Consider the following 15602-nt stretch of genomic DNA (forward strand, 5'->3'; position numbering starts at 1 on the left):
AAAGGACTTGAACAACTATAGCTGTTCAGCACAGCTATAACAGACTGTCTTGCTGATGGAATTCTCAGTTCTGTTCCATTTTGACTCCCTTTCACAGATAAAGCTTCCCACTGCTACTGTTGCTACTATCAAATTCATATTCAAACCCAAATGCTCCATCTCACAGCATGAAAGCTGAGTGCAATGATTCTCTGGCTTGGTGCCTCTGAAAATAACTCCACTGCACTGGTTTAAATAATCACGAAGGAGGAAGCAGAAATTAAAATTAACGGCACAAACACTTCAATTTTTCTTTGGAAGTCTGAGAGTTTATCAACAAAGCCTACTTAACTCCTGTAGAGGAGAGAGGGGTAAGATTTTGTGCTTACATAAAGACTATTATAATCTATTTGTATAGATATGCTCCATTAAAAAGGAGGAAAATACATCTTACTGTGCAATCATTTGTGGTTCAGCTCATCTCTGCAACCTGACACACTGGCAGTGCAAATGTGGCAAGCCTTCCCTGTTCTGTTTGTTGAGTCTGTCCTACTTGCAGCTCAACACCTCACTTCTGTGATCTAGAGAATACATCTCTTTGGATATGAATTCACAAGGACCTTATTACTCACCTGTGAAGAAAAGACTTGTCATGAGACACCACTTAACATATATGCAAAAAATTTCCAATGTTCTGCAACTGTGATTAGGACCAAAAGAGAGAAACTGCAGTGCAGAAACCCTTTACATACAAAGAGCCCTGAACGCAGCCCCTGGGGATGACTGGCATGGCTGCAGGGTGTCCCAGGTGCTCCCAAGGGACAGTGACCTGACCCAGGAGCTGCTTCCAGTCAAGGTGCACCAGGAAACTGTCAGGGATGACTGCCTGGTCCTGGCCCTGACTGTCCCCAGCCCCATGGAAAAAGCCCTGAACGTGACTGTAAAACTGTGCAAGTGGAACATCTGGATTTACAGAAAAATCAGATGTTATCCACAAGTTTCCTTGCAAAATTGGAGATTATTAGTCTTGTACTAAAAGGTGATTTTTAACAGCAGACCTTTCAGCAGACTATCAAGTAATCAAGTAATCTGTTTTCTTGCACACCCTCTGAGAGCCCTATTAGGCCCTTCCGCTCTGCAGCCCGTGCTCTTTACTACATGCTGGGCTTTTTGTTTTAGTGAGGAGTTTTTTCAGAAGTTTTACTGCTGAAAAATATGGAAGGCCTGTCATGCTGGTTTGTCACTTCATGATCCATTAAACTGCCTTCTCAAACTGAGAGCTGCTCTGTAGGTTTCCTTAACAACTTTCATAAAATAACATTTCACTCAGCTTGTTACAGACAAATATGCAATGGTTACATCTAATACTGGGCTAACAGCAGGTGGAGTAGACTTTGGCTTTAGAAAGGTACTCAGTTGTTAAATTTTAGATCCCTAAAACAAGTGAGAAATTTCTTTCATAGTGAGTGAGAAAACAGATTTCTGGATTATGTTACAGAATTTGTCCAGTTATTTGTTTTAAACTGCAATTAAATTATGTATAGAAACTAAGGAACCAACAAGGTAACTGATATAAATCAACAGAGAGATCTCACCTCTGTATTAGCATATTATATTTGGGCAATACACATCTCTCTATATCTATCTAAGGAGAGGCAGAGGGGGCTTTTGTCACAATTCTTAGAGTAACTCCATGAAGGGATAGGACCCAAAATTGAGACCAATCTCAAGAGGCTTCTGGGGGGCTCCTTGTATTGATATTTTTGGTTGGAACACGTCATTTTCCCTCCCCTTTTTACATTTCACTCAGCTGAGTTGAGAGAGAGAAAAGAAAAGGAGGGTTCATTTTGTCATCTCAGGAAAGAATAAGGCTGATGGGTACATAGTCACCCTGTGTCCAGTGGTGATTGATAACTCCCAGTACACTGCATACCTTTTGTGTTGACTTCTCCCTGGACTGAGGGCTACAGCAGGATGCTGAGGCCAGCCTCAAATTTTGAAATTTTCATTAATCAGTTCCAGCCTTGCATAAGGTTTGTCACTTCAAAAATAGATGCTCTTATATGTTAAAGAACAGGTAGAGAAGAGAGCAAGGCAGGGATTTACACACCCCGCTCACCATGGGCTGGCCTGGTTTCCTCAGAGACAGCACTGTGGTGGTGCAGGAGGAGCAGGGCTGCCCCGTGGGCCACACAGCACCTGCCGGAGCCAAAAGCAGTGGCTGGGCTCCCTTTGGCCCTGACATCCTTGGTGCCCCAACACAGTCACTCTGCCAGCTGTCTCAGGGAGGGCTGAGACACCTGCCCTGCCTAATGGTCACTGGATGCAGGTATGCACAATGGCTCTTCCTGCAGGAGGTAATCCAGGGCTGGCTGTGATAGTCATCAAGCTTCTAGCACCATTCTACCTTCATTTCTCAAAGAGAAAAAACCCTTTCATGAGATAAAAACAAAATAGAGAGATGAAGGCATGATAGCTAAACATCCTTATGTGCCCATTCCTGAAACAACAAAAAGCAGTGTCTCTTTCCCTCTGCCAGGGGAAGAGTAATTCTTCAACAAGATGTACTTTTGGGAGAAATGAAGGTCCAATAGGTCTGCCAGTGATTTTTCCTTAACCCACACAGTATGCTATTACCATCAGTCAGCTACCCAAACTCCATTTTCAGTCTGCTTAAAAGGGAAAAATGAAGATTTTAAATTTGCGTGGTATGCAAAGAAGTCATGTATTCAAGCATCTGTAGCAGGACACTCTGGGCTAGGGTACAGCAGCTCAAACTGTGCCTCATTTACAAGTTGGCAATGATGGACTGAGCGAAGAGGATTTTTGGAGCTGAAGAATGCTTGCCAAACAATCTCAGTTTAGACCCATCATGAGCAAGTGCCAGACAGATGCCTCCTGGCTGAGGCTGGCACCTCAGTACGGGTGTGCAGGCCCTGAGAGGAGTGTGAGAGCCAGAAGTGTTGAGGAGGAGAAACCCAAGAGCTGATAATATCTCTTTCAACAATAAAGCACATTTGCTGAGCAGGTGTATTGGGTCTGAGCTGGAGTTCCTTTTCCCTTAGAAGCTCTCACAGTGCTGTGCCTTGCATGGGTAGCTGGGAAGGTGTTGATAACACGCCAGTGTTTTGGGTACTGCTGAGCAGCACTGGCACAGCATCAGTGCTGCCCCTCCACATAACCCCACCCCATCAAGGGGCTGGGGTGGGCAAGATCCTGGGAGGGGACACAGCTAGGAGAGCTGACCCAAATTAACCAGAGGGATATTCCACACCACAGGGTGTCAGTTCAGACATAAAAGCTAAGAAAGGAGGAGAAACCGGGAGAGCAACTTTTGCTCTTCTGGAGCAACCACTCCACCTGCTGAAGCCCTGGTTCCTGGGAAATGGCTGAACATCTCTTGCAGATGGGAAGTAGAGAATAAACTTTTTTTTCCCCTCTCTTTGCTTATGCACTCCCATACTTTCACTTTTGCTCTAGTAAACAGCCCTATCTCAAACTATGAGTTGTTTTCCATCCTATTCCCTCTCCCCTGTCCAGCTGGGAAGGGGAGTGGTGGAGTGGCCTGATGAGCTGGCACCTGGCCAGAGTCAGCCCACCACAGCAGGCACAACACACGTACTTGTACATGATTGACAGTCAATCATTTTAAAAAGACCAGTCCAGCTTTTTCATGGGGGGGATTTCTAGCATGCCTCCCTAAGGTGTCTGAAGATCCTTCTCTTACATGGCGATGCCCCTCAAGGATACCCCTCAAGGCTGGGTGAAAATGATTCCCCATGGCCATTGGTATGGGTGAGTAACATCAATATATATTTGATAAGCTAGCTCTGATATTGATTTACTAAGAAGTACACTATATTTTTAGTCTTACTTTGTAGTAAATAATTCTGATTAAAGCCTTTTGTCTTTTGGACATTTTGTTCTTTTCCATTTTCACTTTTTCAATTTTTACCTTCTTACCTAATCATTAACAATTTTTTTTTAAATAGTTAATTTTATTAATACTGAATATCTGGTTTGCTATCCTAAATCCTGCAGGACAAACTCAGATAGAGGTTCTATTTCACCTATACATTCTTTAGGTACAAACTAATGACCATGTCTGGGGGCAGGACTGGATGCAGCTGCACCTTGACTCCTCTCTGAGAAGGAGTTTGGAAAGCATGATGATACATCCTGCACCGTGTGACTCAGCAAGAGGGTCTCCCTGATAAACTTTTCTCAAAGTTTCCATTCAGTTGTGCAACAACATCCAGTGCAAAGGCTATGGGTAGCTGTTGTCACAGCTCTGAAATGGCTTTACAGACACCAAGAAGGGTGGAATGAGGGACTGCCAGTTCTGGGGAATTGCTGGGCTTTCCAAATAACCTGCAGAGCCTCCAGGCCTCCAAATCTTCCTCTCCTTTCTCCTTCAAGGCACCAAAAATATGAAGTATAAGCACAAATTACAGCACCTCTCTGGGCCCTGGGTTTCCAAATCCCCAGAAGTGGGAATTAAATGAAATGTGCAGAAACAGGAGGCATAACCCAACTGATTTTGGACATCTGACTGAATTATACAAACTATGGCCATGAACCATGTCACCCAACTCCCAAAACTGGCTCTTTCCTCTTGGGCCATCTGAATCCCAAATTGTCTGACACAGATGCAGGAGACTGTTTACAGGGGCAGATTGCAACTTCTGCTTCAGGTCTCAGGAAAATTCGGAGTGGCTTCTTGTCATTAGAAGACATTAATTAAATCTCTTTGGTTTAATTAAAAAAAAAAAATCAGAATGTGTTGCTTTTCTCGTTTGCTTATCCCAGATTGTTTACCTTGGCATTTGTGGTAACTGGCTTTTGGCAAGTGTTTTTTTCCCCCACACATGATGGAGCAGAAAGAGGTAATGCTCTTCAGACACTCATGCCACTGTGCCTGCCTTCCTGCCTGTAGGTGTGAAGGTTGTGTTTTCACGGCCAACACTGAGCACACAGGCTTCCCAACACAGCCCTAACCAGAAAGGCTGGAAGTGCACAGTACTTCCTGTAGCAGCCTTGCCTTCCACCACAATAGAACAAGGGAAAGCATGTGTCACTGGCATTCATTCTGAAGTTCCCTCAGATTATCTCATGAGTGCCTGGTGCCTTCTGGTGTATAACACCACACCTGCACTTCAGCCAAAAATACTTCAGGGGCTCGGGTTGGTTGTCTGGTTAGTTTTGCTCAAGCCTGCCTTCACCAGGCCGCAGTCTTCTTTGCATTTTCATGTAAAAGATTGAATTTCAAAAAAAACTCCACAAAGACAAGAAGTAGGCTTGTGATCAAAACTGGATATTAATAACCACAAAGCAAGCTATTGTTTCAGTGAAAAGCAGTGTTCTCAAGACATAATGTATTAAACTTAAGTATGACAACAAAGCCTTCTCTGTTCCTTTAGTATCAGTTCTGAAAGCTGTCTGCAGTCTCTAGATGGCACTGTGACTCTTTATAATGATTAATCTAAAATGACCAACCCTTGTAAAATAGTGCATTGCCAATTGAGTAAGAAGTCGCAGCTGCCAAGTGACTATCTTCCATCCTTTAGATATCAGACATGCAATAACAGCTGGGTTTATAGTGCCTATTTACATCTTCAGTCACAGCACAAGCTTGTGCTTTATCAAGTATCTCCCTTGGTATGTTCACAGTTAATACCACACATACAGCCAGGTGTTGCTGTTTTACTCATATGCTCTTTCTTAAGTGACCTGAATTATCCAATTAAAGATTGCCTTCCCTACTATTCAGAACCTGTGTTCTGGATGTAGCTGTACCTATAGCCAGGTTGTTAGGTTGATTAGAAGCACATAACTGAAGGGTTAATCAGGTGTTCACAATTGCAGGGTATCAGTGTGATCAATCAGTGCTAGTGAATTTACTGCTAGCCATCATGTTATTAAAGGCATGGAGAAATATATTAATATATTTTAAAAGTTTCTGAGTATAAATCAACTTTCCAATCTACATTACTATTCAGAATAGCCACTTGCACAACACAAGTGTAGGTGGTGGGAGACAAACAAACCAAAAGCAGGTCCAAGATCACAGGGATCTTTTGTATTATCAGAGACTGGCATTTAGTCACCTCCTGATTATAATGATAAAAGCCTCTAACATTATTTCCTTAATGGAAAGCAGCATGATAGCTGTCATGATGAAAGATCAGGCTTAACATTTTGTATGACCATTCTGTGTATTTGGGCTGCAGTTGGATATTGTCTCTAAGAGCGCTACAGAATTAGAATGAGAGAAGAACAGAGTTTTCACAAAGAAGCTTAATCTGTTCTAACCCACTGAGAGGTCCAGTGCATTGTATAATCCTTTCTTATTTGTAATAAATACTTTAAAGTAGTGATATATATTATCATTACATGACGAACTATGCTTCAAAAGGAGATACAAATAAATGTTATAATGAAAGCACAGCAGTTGGAATCAAGTTATCAAGTGAAAATGACAGAATTCTTTGTGATCACATACCAAAAAGGCCTAAGCTGTTTTACCCTCATCTCTGGGATGCAAAGGTATGCATATTTCCTAAATTCAAGTCAAATATTTCAGATTTGTACAAAGATGATTTCAGTGCTGTAAGCACAAGGAGAAGCCTAAGCCAAGGCCACAGGGCCGAAGACAGTCAATTGGTTCAGTTTCTGCCCTACAGAGTGGGTGCAGGCTGCATTCAGACTAGATGTTAGTGATTTCTTAGCACAGCCATCAACGAGGATGGCAAGAGGACTGGGAGAAATAATGATCACCACTGAATTCTATCAAGTCAAAGACAAATCTCTCCAAATTTCTTTATAATGGCCATCAGGGACCAGAGAGCATTATGGTGTGAGGATGACCCACACAAATATTGCCAATAAATAATGCTGGCTCATAATTTTATGTCTCAGATCTCAGTGGGAAAACAAGACACAACTGTAAGATATAATTAGTAAATTCTTGAATAAATGAAGTGAGGAAACTTTAAACTTTTTAGCTTTAAGTTGGTTTTTAAGCACTACATTTAATTTTTGTAATATACTCAATGTTCCTCCAAGATTATTTGCCTGTTTTGAGCAATTTTCATAGCAACAAGGAACTTTACCAGAACAGCCAAGCAGTGCCCTGCCCTCAGAAGTGGGCTTGAGCATTCCCTGAAGCAAACTTGTGTTACCTGGTGCCAGGGCAAGATGGGAGAGGAGCAGTGGCCATTTGGGTTCCTGTTCTGCAGGATGAAAATGGTCGGGTTCCAGTCACTGCTGGTGCAGTGTGTACATCTGGCAGGCCTGGACTGTGACCCCAAACAGCCTAGTGTCAGGATCCGTCCTAGTGAAGAGATGACCCAATGGTTCATAGGAGTGATCTCAGGGTGCAAAAACCAACACGGCACAAGGGGGTTTGCAGTGATAATCAAAACAAATGCAGTTTTATTGAAATAGCCACAGCAAAAATGCGATAGAGGGACTAAGTGAGAGAAAGAGAGAGAAGAGAGTGAGAGGGGATATAGCTACCAACGCAGAGACGAAGTCCTTTGGTCCAGTCCAGTCGAGGGTCTGACTGTTACACTGGGGAGATCTCAAAGGCACAGTTCATTTGCACCCCAATTATACTCTTTTTGTTGGGGGAAGGGAGAATAAATTTCACAACCGAAACAAAGGCCTTCAGGGGGGGAGAATAGAAAGGGGGGTACCCAGAGTCCAAGCTAGGCATCAGGCAAGGACTATTGTGTTCGTGGTCCAGTGGTCACAACCTGCAGGCAAACATCTCACTTTGGTCAGCTTGCCTCCCCCACACACCTCCCCCAGGCTGGGGGTTTCAGTCCCAGTCCTTGGAAGGAGGAGAGGAGCTTTGTCACATGGGTGTTCCACATCTCAGTCCTTGATGGAGAGGCTTCTTACATCTCAGTCTGTCTGTCACAGTGGTTGTAAAACAGGTGAGGGTCTTCTGTGGGAACCCGAAACTCAGGAGAAGTCCAGCCAGGCCGAGAGGTGGGATGGCTTCCAAAGCTTATTGTTGTAGCCAGGGTGCCCCTTCTTCTCAGTGTAGCATACAGCAAACACACCTGTGAAAACAATAACACTGTCCTTTCAGGTCTCAGGGCCTTTGGCATGTGACTTTCTCCTTCAGAGCCAGAGATTCTAGATGGGGGGGGGGGTAGTCTTTTCTTCAGTGGTCTCCCAATGACAATCGTGAGGCAGATGAGGGAAAATTCGGACAGACTCTCACACCTAGAGAGGAATGTTTTACATCAACAAGTGTATTTTGTTGTTGTGGTGTAAATATGCTGCTATACAAGCAGCAGCATGGTGGAAATAGCAAGTACAACTGATTGAGTTCTGAAGATCCCAAAGCCTCTCCAGCAGCTAGGCACCATGTGCCCTTCAGCTGGCCTAGGTCTTATGGAAATGGATGGACCAAGGTAGGCATAGAAGTACAGCAATAAATCAGTTTATGCCTGCTTCTCGCCTCAGTGTCAATGAGACTGTGTTCTGACCTGTATTTAGCTAGAAATTTGAACTAAATGAGAACTTAATCTGAAGTAATCTAGTTTCTGTTTTGCAAAAGGAATACCATATTTTTACTGTCCACATCCAGAGAAGAACCAAAGTGTTCATTTTTACTTAATGGAACAGCATTTGCATTTCTTGGTCCTATGTCCCATTCCCCACTTCTTCATTCAAACACAAGAATAAAGCAACTGATGGTGCATCGTACAGTAAATGTGGCGCTTTAATAATTCTGCATCTCATTTGTCAGTTTATGCTGTGCTCCTTGGAAATCTGAAGATCTATTGATTATATTCATACCAGGAAGCTAAAACAGATGACTTGCCAATAAATTCTACCTGCTTCTGGTTCTCAATGCGATTTACTTAAAGATTTAATGCCATTTTACCATGGTGTCCTGATTCCAGAACACCAGCTCACATCTGTCTTCTTGCTACATTACAGAAAACAAAACCCAAGCTTGTTCTATGCCAAGATGAGGAGTATATTTTATCTAGGGAACAGAAGTAACATTCAAAGACAATACATAAATCTGACTTCCAAATCAGTAGAAAACATAAAAGGTCATTATGAAAGATAAAAGTTGTTTTGAGGAAGATTTGAAGGGGGGAAGCCTTATTCTTATGCATTTGTGCCATGAAGTTCCACTTTTGATTGCAACCCGCTTGTTTAAGGTGGTACAGATTTTGATTCAAAACTTCTTATTTAAAGGGTTCAGATTTATGATTCTTTCATGATTTTGACTGAAAAAACCCCAACATAAACTCTTTTGTTTCAGCTCAAAGATTTGAAAATATCTTTTTTTTCAAGGTTTAGAATTTGAATATTTCAGAAATTTGTTCTGAGAAGCAATAATGATTTAACCATTGCCCTGCTTCACAGTAAAATATATCAACTTTTAGCTGATTCTCCTACTGGAAATTCAATTTTTTTAATGCCCTGATTTGCACTGTAATTTTCTTCTTTCTTTTTCTTTGCATCTGCCTCATCACACACTCCAAGCACAGAGACAAGGAAACAGCTAAATACCTTTTTGAGAACCTTCTCTGATATCTGCCCAATGTTATGAATCAGTACTTGCACTTTGACTGTTTTGGAAAAGTTTCGTAGGCTTTCCTCCTGCAAAATGAGACTGGGAGTTTACACTGAGAGCAGCCTTTGTGTACCATTTGGGATGATGTGGATAGGGATACAGTAATCCCTCCTAGCTGACAGCAGAGCGTTGGCAATGTTTGCCCAGGCAGTCTGATTGAGCTCTCCTGTGCTTCTGAACATGGGGCCTGAGTATTTTCCTCCTTTTTCTGATTGTTCAGTTTCAAGTAATGTAGAATTGTCACAATGGAATGTTTGTTCTTAATTCAACTGTTAATATATTTCTCTAAGGGAAAAATCTGCATTTTACTCTGTTTTATCAGGACACTCTTCATAGGGTCAGGTTGTGTAAAACTTCTAGAACCAAGGCACTTATTACAAGCTTTCAGCATTTAAGCTCGGAATTTACCTGGGGTTTTCCTTGGCTTTTACTTGGATGTCATTTTTCCTTTCTTTACTTATGATATGAAGGGATTAGTTGGGTGCATGTAGTTACTGCCAGTCAACAGTTTCTCTTGTACTTCCAGCCTATTTGCTGTGCCCCAAGAGTCTCAGCAATTATTCTCTGTTCTTTTCTGTCCATGTGTCTCCTTGTTTATCTGTAAGAGGTCCTGTACAAGTACAAATCTTGAGGAATGTTATTGTATCACCAATGCCTTTTGCTGCACCTCCTTAAATTTCCTTGTTATTCAAATACTTCTGGCACATTTTGTGTCTTGTGCTTTGTTTTACATCAATCTTTTTAAATCTCTATTGCAGGTGTTCACAGAAAAAAACACTTTACTTTCTTAATATAGATTTTCCATTTATTCATTTGAGAGGAAACACAACGGAACACCCAAGCCATTAGCATAGCGATGTTCCTCACATGACGGAGTTAAAGAGGATGAGAATGTGCTTGTGCAGGTCTGGCTTTTTGAAACTGGAGCTCTGCTCTCCAGTATCACTTTAAATTGTTGTGTTAACATCTTTTTTTATTAGCTGGTTGCCAATAGTGTTTCTGTATAGCAAGTGAAGTTGAATTTGATGTCAGTTCCTCTGCGCTTTGTTATTTCAGTCGTGGATCTCAGTCTGCTGAAGGCCACTTCCAGATGACATGGGCTGACCCAGAACTCAGTGTGGCTCTGGCTTCCTGCACTGAAAATTCATGCTCCCAGCTGGCCACAAGAGCCCTGCCTACTTTCTGGTGGGGGCCAACACTAGCAGGAGCAGTAATCACATCCCAGGTAGGATATGATTACTGTGCACTCTGATATAGAAGCATAAAGTCATAAATATGTATAAAGAATGTTTATCAGTTCCTGACCTTTACTTAAAGACTTCAGGGATTTGCGAAACCGCAAGGGAATGCTGTTTTGTCAAATATTATATCCTGCTCTTAAAGAGGCAACAGTCAAAAAAAGTTTTTTCTGACTCTATACTGCTCTGTGAAATACTGCTGAAGTAGCACCAGATACTGCTTTGCTTTCTGGGCTGTTACTTCAAATCATTTAGGGAAAATATCAGCTTTGGTGGTATTAATAAATAGAGGAAAGTTCTTGTAATTGCCAAATTTGGCAATCTGTAATTTAAGCATAAGATATCCACCAATACAGACATCCAGTCATAATGTTAGTCAATGGAGAGGGAAATAAAATTTTCCTTTTATTCCACTGCAAGTCAGGAGGTAATCTGTCGTATTAAAATAATGGTGCAAACTTGCATCAGTTAAAGGACTCAACCCCTAAAACATTTGTTCTCAGTAATTTTCTGACGTTGCAAATTAATTATTATTTTACATTTAACGACTTTCATAATTTTAAGCCTATTGTAGACACCTACAATTGAGTGCCACCTATATACTAGTCAATCTCATACATTTTCTATTACTTAATTATAAATCTTTATTTCTGAATAATATTTAGTGTGGAGTCAAAGTATAGAAACTGTAGAATAGTATTGTTTCCAATTGCAGTAAGGATGAAAACCAAAGGCTCTGTTTAAATGGACTATTCAGATTGCACCATATTCTGTGTGTATTATACAGGGTGTTCAGGGGGAAAACCACAAATTTTTTTGTGCAGAGACAGCTTCAGTCTCAGGTTTCAAATCAATCTCTGTTTTGTATGAAGAATCTCTTTTGATCAATCACAGTATTTCCTTAGAGAAGTGAAAAATTATGCATCAAACTGAAGATGCTGGCCAGAAAGGCTAAAATGCTATTCTTAAACCATTTTGAGCAAATTATTCAGTGCTCGTTTTGCTTTGTAGGCACAGGATTCAACAGCATATGACTGAAAATAAGGAGCTGAAATTAGGAATCTTTCTGATTTCTCAAGCTAAGCATATTTCCCATTTTAAAGTGACTTCTTTCTATGGCTCATAATGCCTTTGACCTCTGTAGCCCTAGCCAGCATTTTAGATATGTTCTTTGTACTTAGAGTCAGACTACCTACCACACGTAACCTTGCTTGTGTAACCAAGGTCAAAATAATTCCATCTGTCAGTCTTGAATTCCATAGATGATACCACCCTTGTGCTCTGAAGCAAAGAAAAAGCTTTCAGGCAGTGCTGCTGGTTAATGAATTCAGCCTTTATGTGTGTTACACACGGGTCATCTTGCTGTAGACCATTCAGGCAAAACAGTGATTGGAAGAACAGGCACAGCATCTTCATGGAGATTTCTCTGACAAGCTTGGGGCACAAAGCCAGTGCTTTTCAAAAGATTTGTTCCTTATGTCAGTGTTTTAGCATGACACTTTCCTAACAGTCCTGTTCTGCCAGCTTCAAAAATTCATTCCCTATTGGTGTCCTAACCTTTCCCCAGTTGCCCAGAATGATTTCATAGGCTGACGATGATTATGTGCTCTAGATCAGTAAAGAAGAATTGGGGATTTCTGGTCTAATATGCTCTTCGTGTAGCCTGTCAGGCTGCCTGCTGCAGACAAAGACTGACTCCAGAAAGAAATTATAGTTCAGATAGAGCAAAACAGAGAGATGTGGCAGAACACCATTTCGGCAATCACACAATAGTTGAAGTTTTTCAAGACCTTTACACAAATTACCCTTGCTTTTTAATAGAACATGTTCAATTATGGTACACAAAAAAGACCCCCAAAAACAATAGACTGATTTTGGGGAATGTGCTAAGAGAAGGCAGGCTGTTACATGTCCAAGCATGGCTTGGAATGGTCACTTATTTTTGCTTTTGGAATGGAAGTGCCAAACCATCATCTTTCTGGCACCAGGCAGGATCAGACCTGTTTTGCTTGCCCTTCATATCTATGTATTTGTTGAAGGAAGAGCTCAGTGACAGAGATAGTGGGCAGCCCTTTGCATCAGAAGAAGTTCTCTAACAGTTTAACTCTGCATTGCACTATGTCATTCTCCTTAGCACACAGATCCTGCTCAAGCAGTTTATGTATCAGACTAATAGCTTGAGCTTGATTTGGCATAGGCAAGTGTGATAGTAAAATGTCCTCAATAAAGCAGGACCATTTGGACTCTTTATTCCCTGTTTTGGGATTCACTGTAATGGGATAACCATTACAATTGTTGCCAAAACTCAGAGGATTAAGCTTTCAAAGAGTCTGTTATAAAGCTAAGTTAGTTAAGTTAGAGTTTGGTTACAGAAGTAAAACGTTCCTCAACACTTAGAATGAAAACTTTTGACAACTCAGTCTTCAAAGCTTCTTTTCCAAGGAGGAACAAGAGGTCCAAAAGAGACAACATTAATTAATGAAACTGAAGCTTATATCTCTTACCTTTGATAAGCATGTAATTTTTTGTTACCAGTCCCCTGTAAATTCAAGCCTTTCAATTTTCAGAAGGAGCTGCTTCCAGTAAATAATCCCCCTTTGGACCATGCAGTGTTCTTACTGCAGCCCTGTTGACAGTCCCATTGCAAGGGTCTTGCTTACAGACAGCCCTTCTGGATTGCTAAATCCTGGAAGCAAATGGGGGAAGCTCTGTTGGCTGAGGCCTTGAATAAAAAAAAACACAAGCAAAGAATCAGAGCATGGCCTTTGGTTATGCTAGACCGTGAAATGTTATTCAACATGAAGGACAGATCTGCTGGGTAAGTTGTGATCAAGTCAGAGAACTTCACAAGCAACTAAAACCATGACCATTATAATACTCAGTTTTTTCCTTACCCCAAGAAACATCAATTACAGCTCACTGAAGTTTATCAGCCCAGTGCAAACGTTTTAAAAATACAGAATTTGATCAGTAATTTTCATTGCCTGCAGCTCTAACATTCAACATCAGAATAAATTGTAACTCTTGAGAGATAGATTTGCTGATGCAGCTGGCTCGTTCTATGTCTAAATGAAACATGATCTCCCTAAGGCTAAAGGTTGTTCTAACATTATTTACCTAAAGATTGTTGGTATCCATGGGCTTATTTCATTACTTATTTTGTTAAGTTTTCTCCTCTCTGCCATCTCTTCCCCGCCTCTCTAAGAATGGTTTAGCTTTACATTTACTCTGTGGTTAGCTTTATTTTCCCACTGAGAATCCCTGCATAAGCAACTGAAAAATATGTGTACTTTCTGCATAACCAACAGATTCATAGAAAAAATAGCTAAGTTACACTTTGTGTTTATATATGAGGTGTCACTTTTCCAACTTGATAGCCATATTAAACAATGTTTTCACAGTCTGCTTTTGAATCGTTGTACTTTTTGTAACTAAAACTCATTGGAAGAACTTACGTGTCCAGTGTGAAGGTATGGGACTGATATACTTGTTACAAATATATATTTTTTTCCCCTGTTGGCACTGTCTGAACTTTCATTTGATCATTATTATATTGACTCTAATAACAAAATTAGTATAATTAGTGATTTTTATATATTACTAATGGACAGGGGCAAACTTAACTTGAATTCTTTTCTTCTTAAGCATATTTAGGTGTTTTCTTCAGTGACAGGGCAGATTTTCAGGATTCTTATACCACAAACTTGTTTATTTATTAGTAGCAGTCATTAGGCTAGTTGAATGATCCTCTTCAATGTAAATCTAAACTTTGAGAACAATAGACAGACTGAAAATATTTGATTTTTCATGGAATCTATCATATAAAAATAATATTAGAGTGACACAACATTTAAAAACCAAAACCAAACCTAAAAACCAAACCCCAAACCTGACACAGTAGTTGATTAAAAATATTTACCTTATGTTTTGTCTGAAAACTCTTTCTCCCTCCACTTTTTTAAGGAAGAGAGTGATTCTAGAACAAAGGAAAGATTTTGCTATGAGTTGCATGCAAGTCAAGAATAAAAGATCTAGAAGTAGACTTCTCTGAATCAAAAAAAAAAAAAAAGACCAAATGAGTTCTTTAAGAGTTCACTGATTAGTAGAGAAATGCTAACAGAAAAATTCCATCAGGAGTAGGTGGGGGGAGGCGGTAGTAGGGACATTTGGGTAACTGTGATCATTCGCATAACTGTGATCCAGCTCTCAAGAAACTGGTCCAAATCTGATCATACATATACATTTATTTAGAATAATTTTCTGTGTTCTCAACACTAGCTGGATTTCTGTGTAGAAGTCTTTCCTTTGAAATTTATCTTATCAGCATTCAAGACTGAGGATTTAACTACTTAGTTGCATTGCTCTGTTCCGTACATTAACACTCCCCTGTCTGTTAAATAAATATTTATAGCCTTGGAGGAAGGCTCATAACTAACCATGGCTGTATGTAACTAGTTACTTTGATGGTTTCTGAAGAGTAAAGCAGTGCTTGACAGTGACACATCAGTGTTTTTCTCTGGCAAGTTCTGTTACTTTATTTGCAGTAAACAGGTTCTTGGCAGCTGAGAATTGCTCTGAATATGATCCAGTTGAGTGCTCAAATGCATCCTTACCTTTAGCTACGCAAATATCCCTGCTGAGTTCAATAGGTGCATATGAGACAAAATGTATGCTACTCAGTGCTTTGGTGAATCATGACCAGAATGCACAAAACCTGCAGGATTGTATCACACAGGGCTTATTTTCATTGTCCTTGATACTCACATTGGTATTTATGT

The sequence above is a fragment of the Ammospiza nelsoni genome, chromosome 2, assembly GCF_027579445.1.
Source record: "Ammospiza nelsoni isolate bAmmNel1 chromosome 2, bAmmNel1.pri, whole genome shotgun sequence".
Classification (NCBI taxonomy): domain Eukaryota; kingdom Metazoa; phylum Chordata; class Aves; order Passeriformes; family Passerellidae; genus Ammospiza; species Ammospiza nelsoni.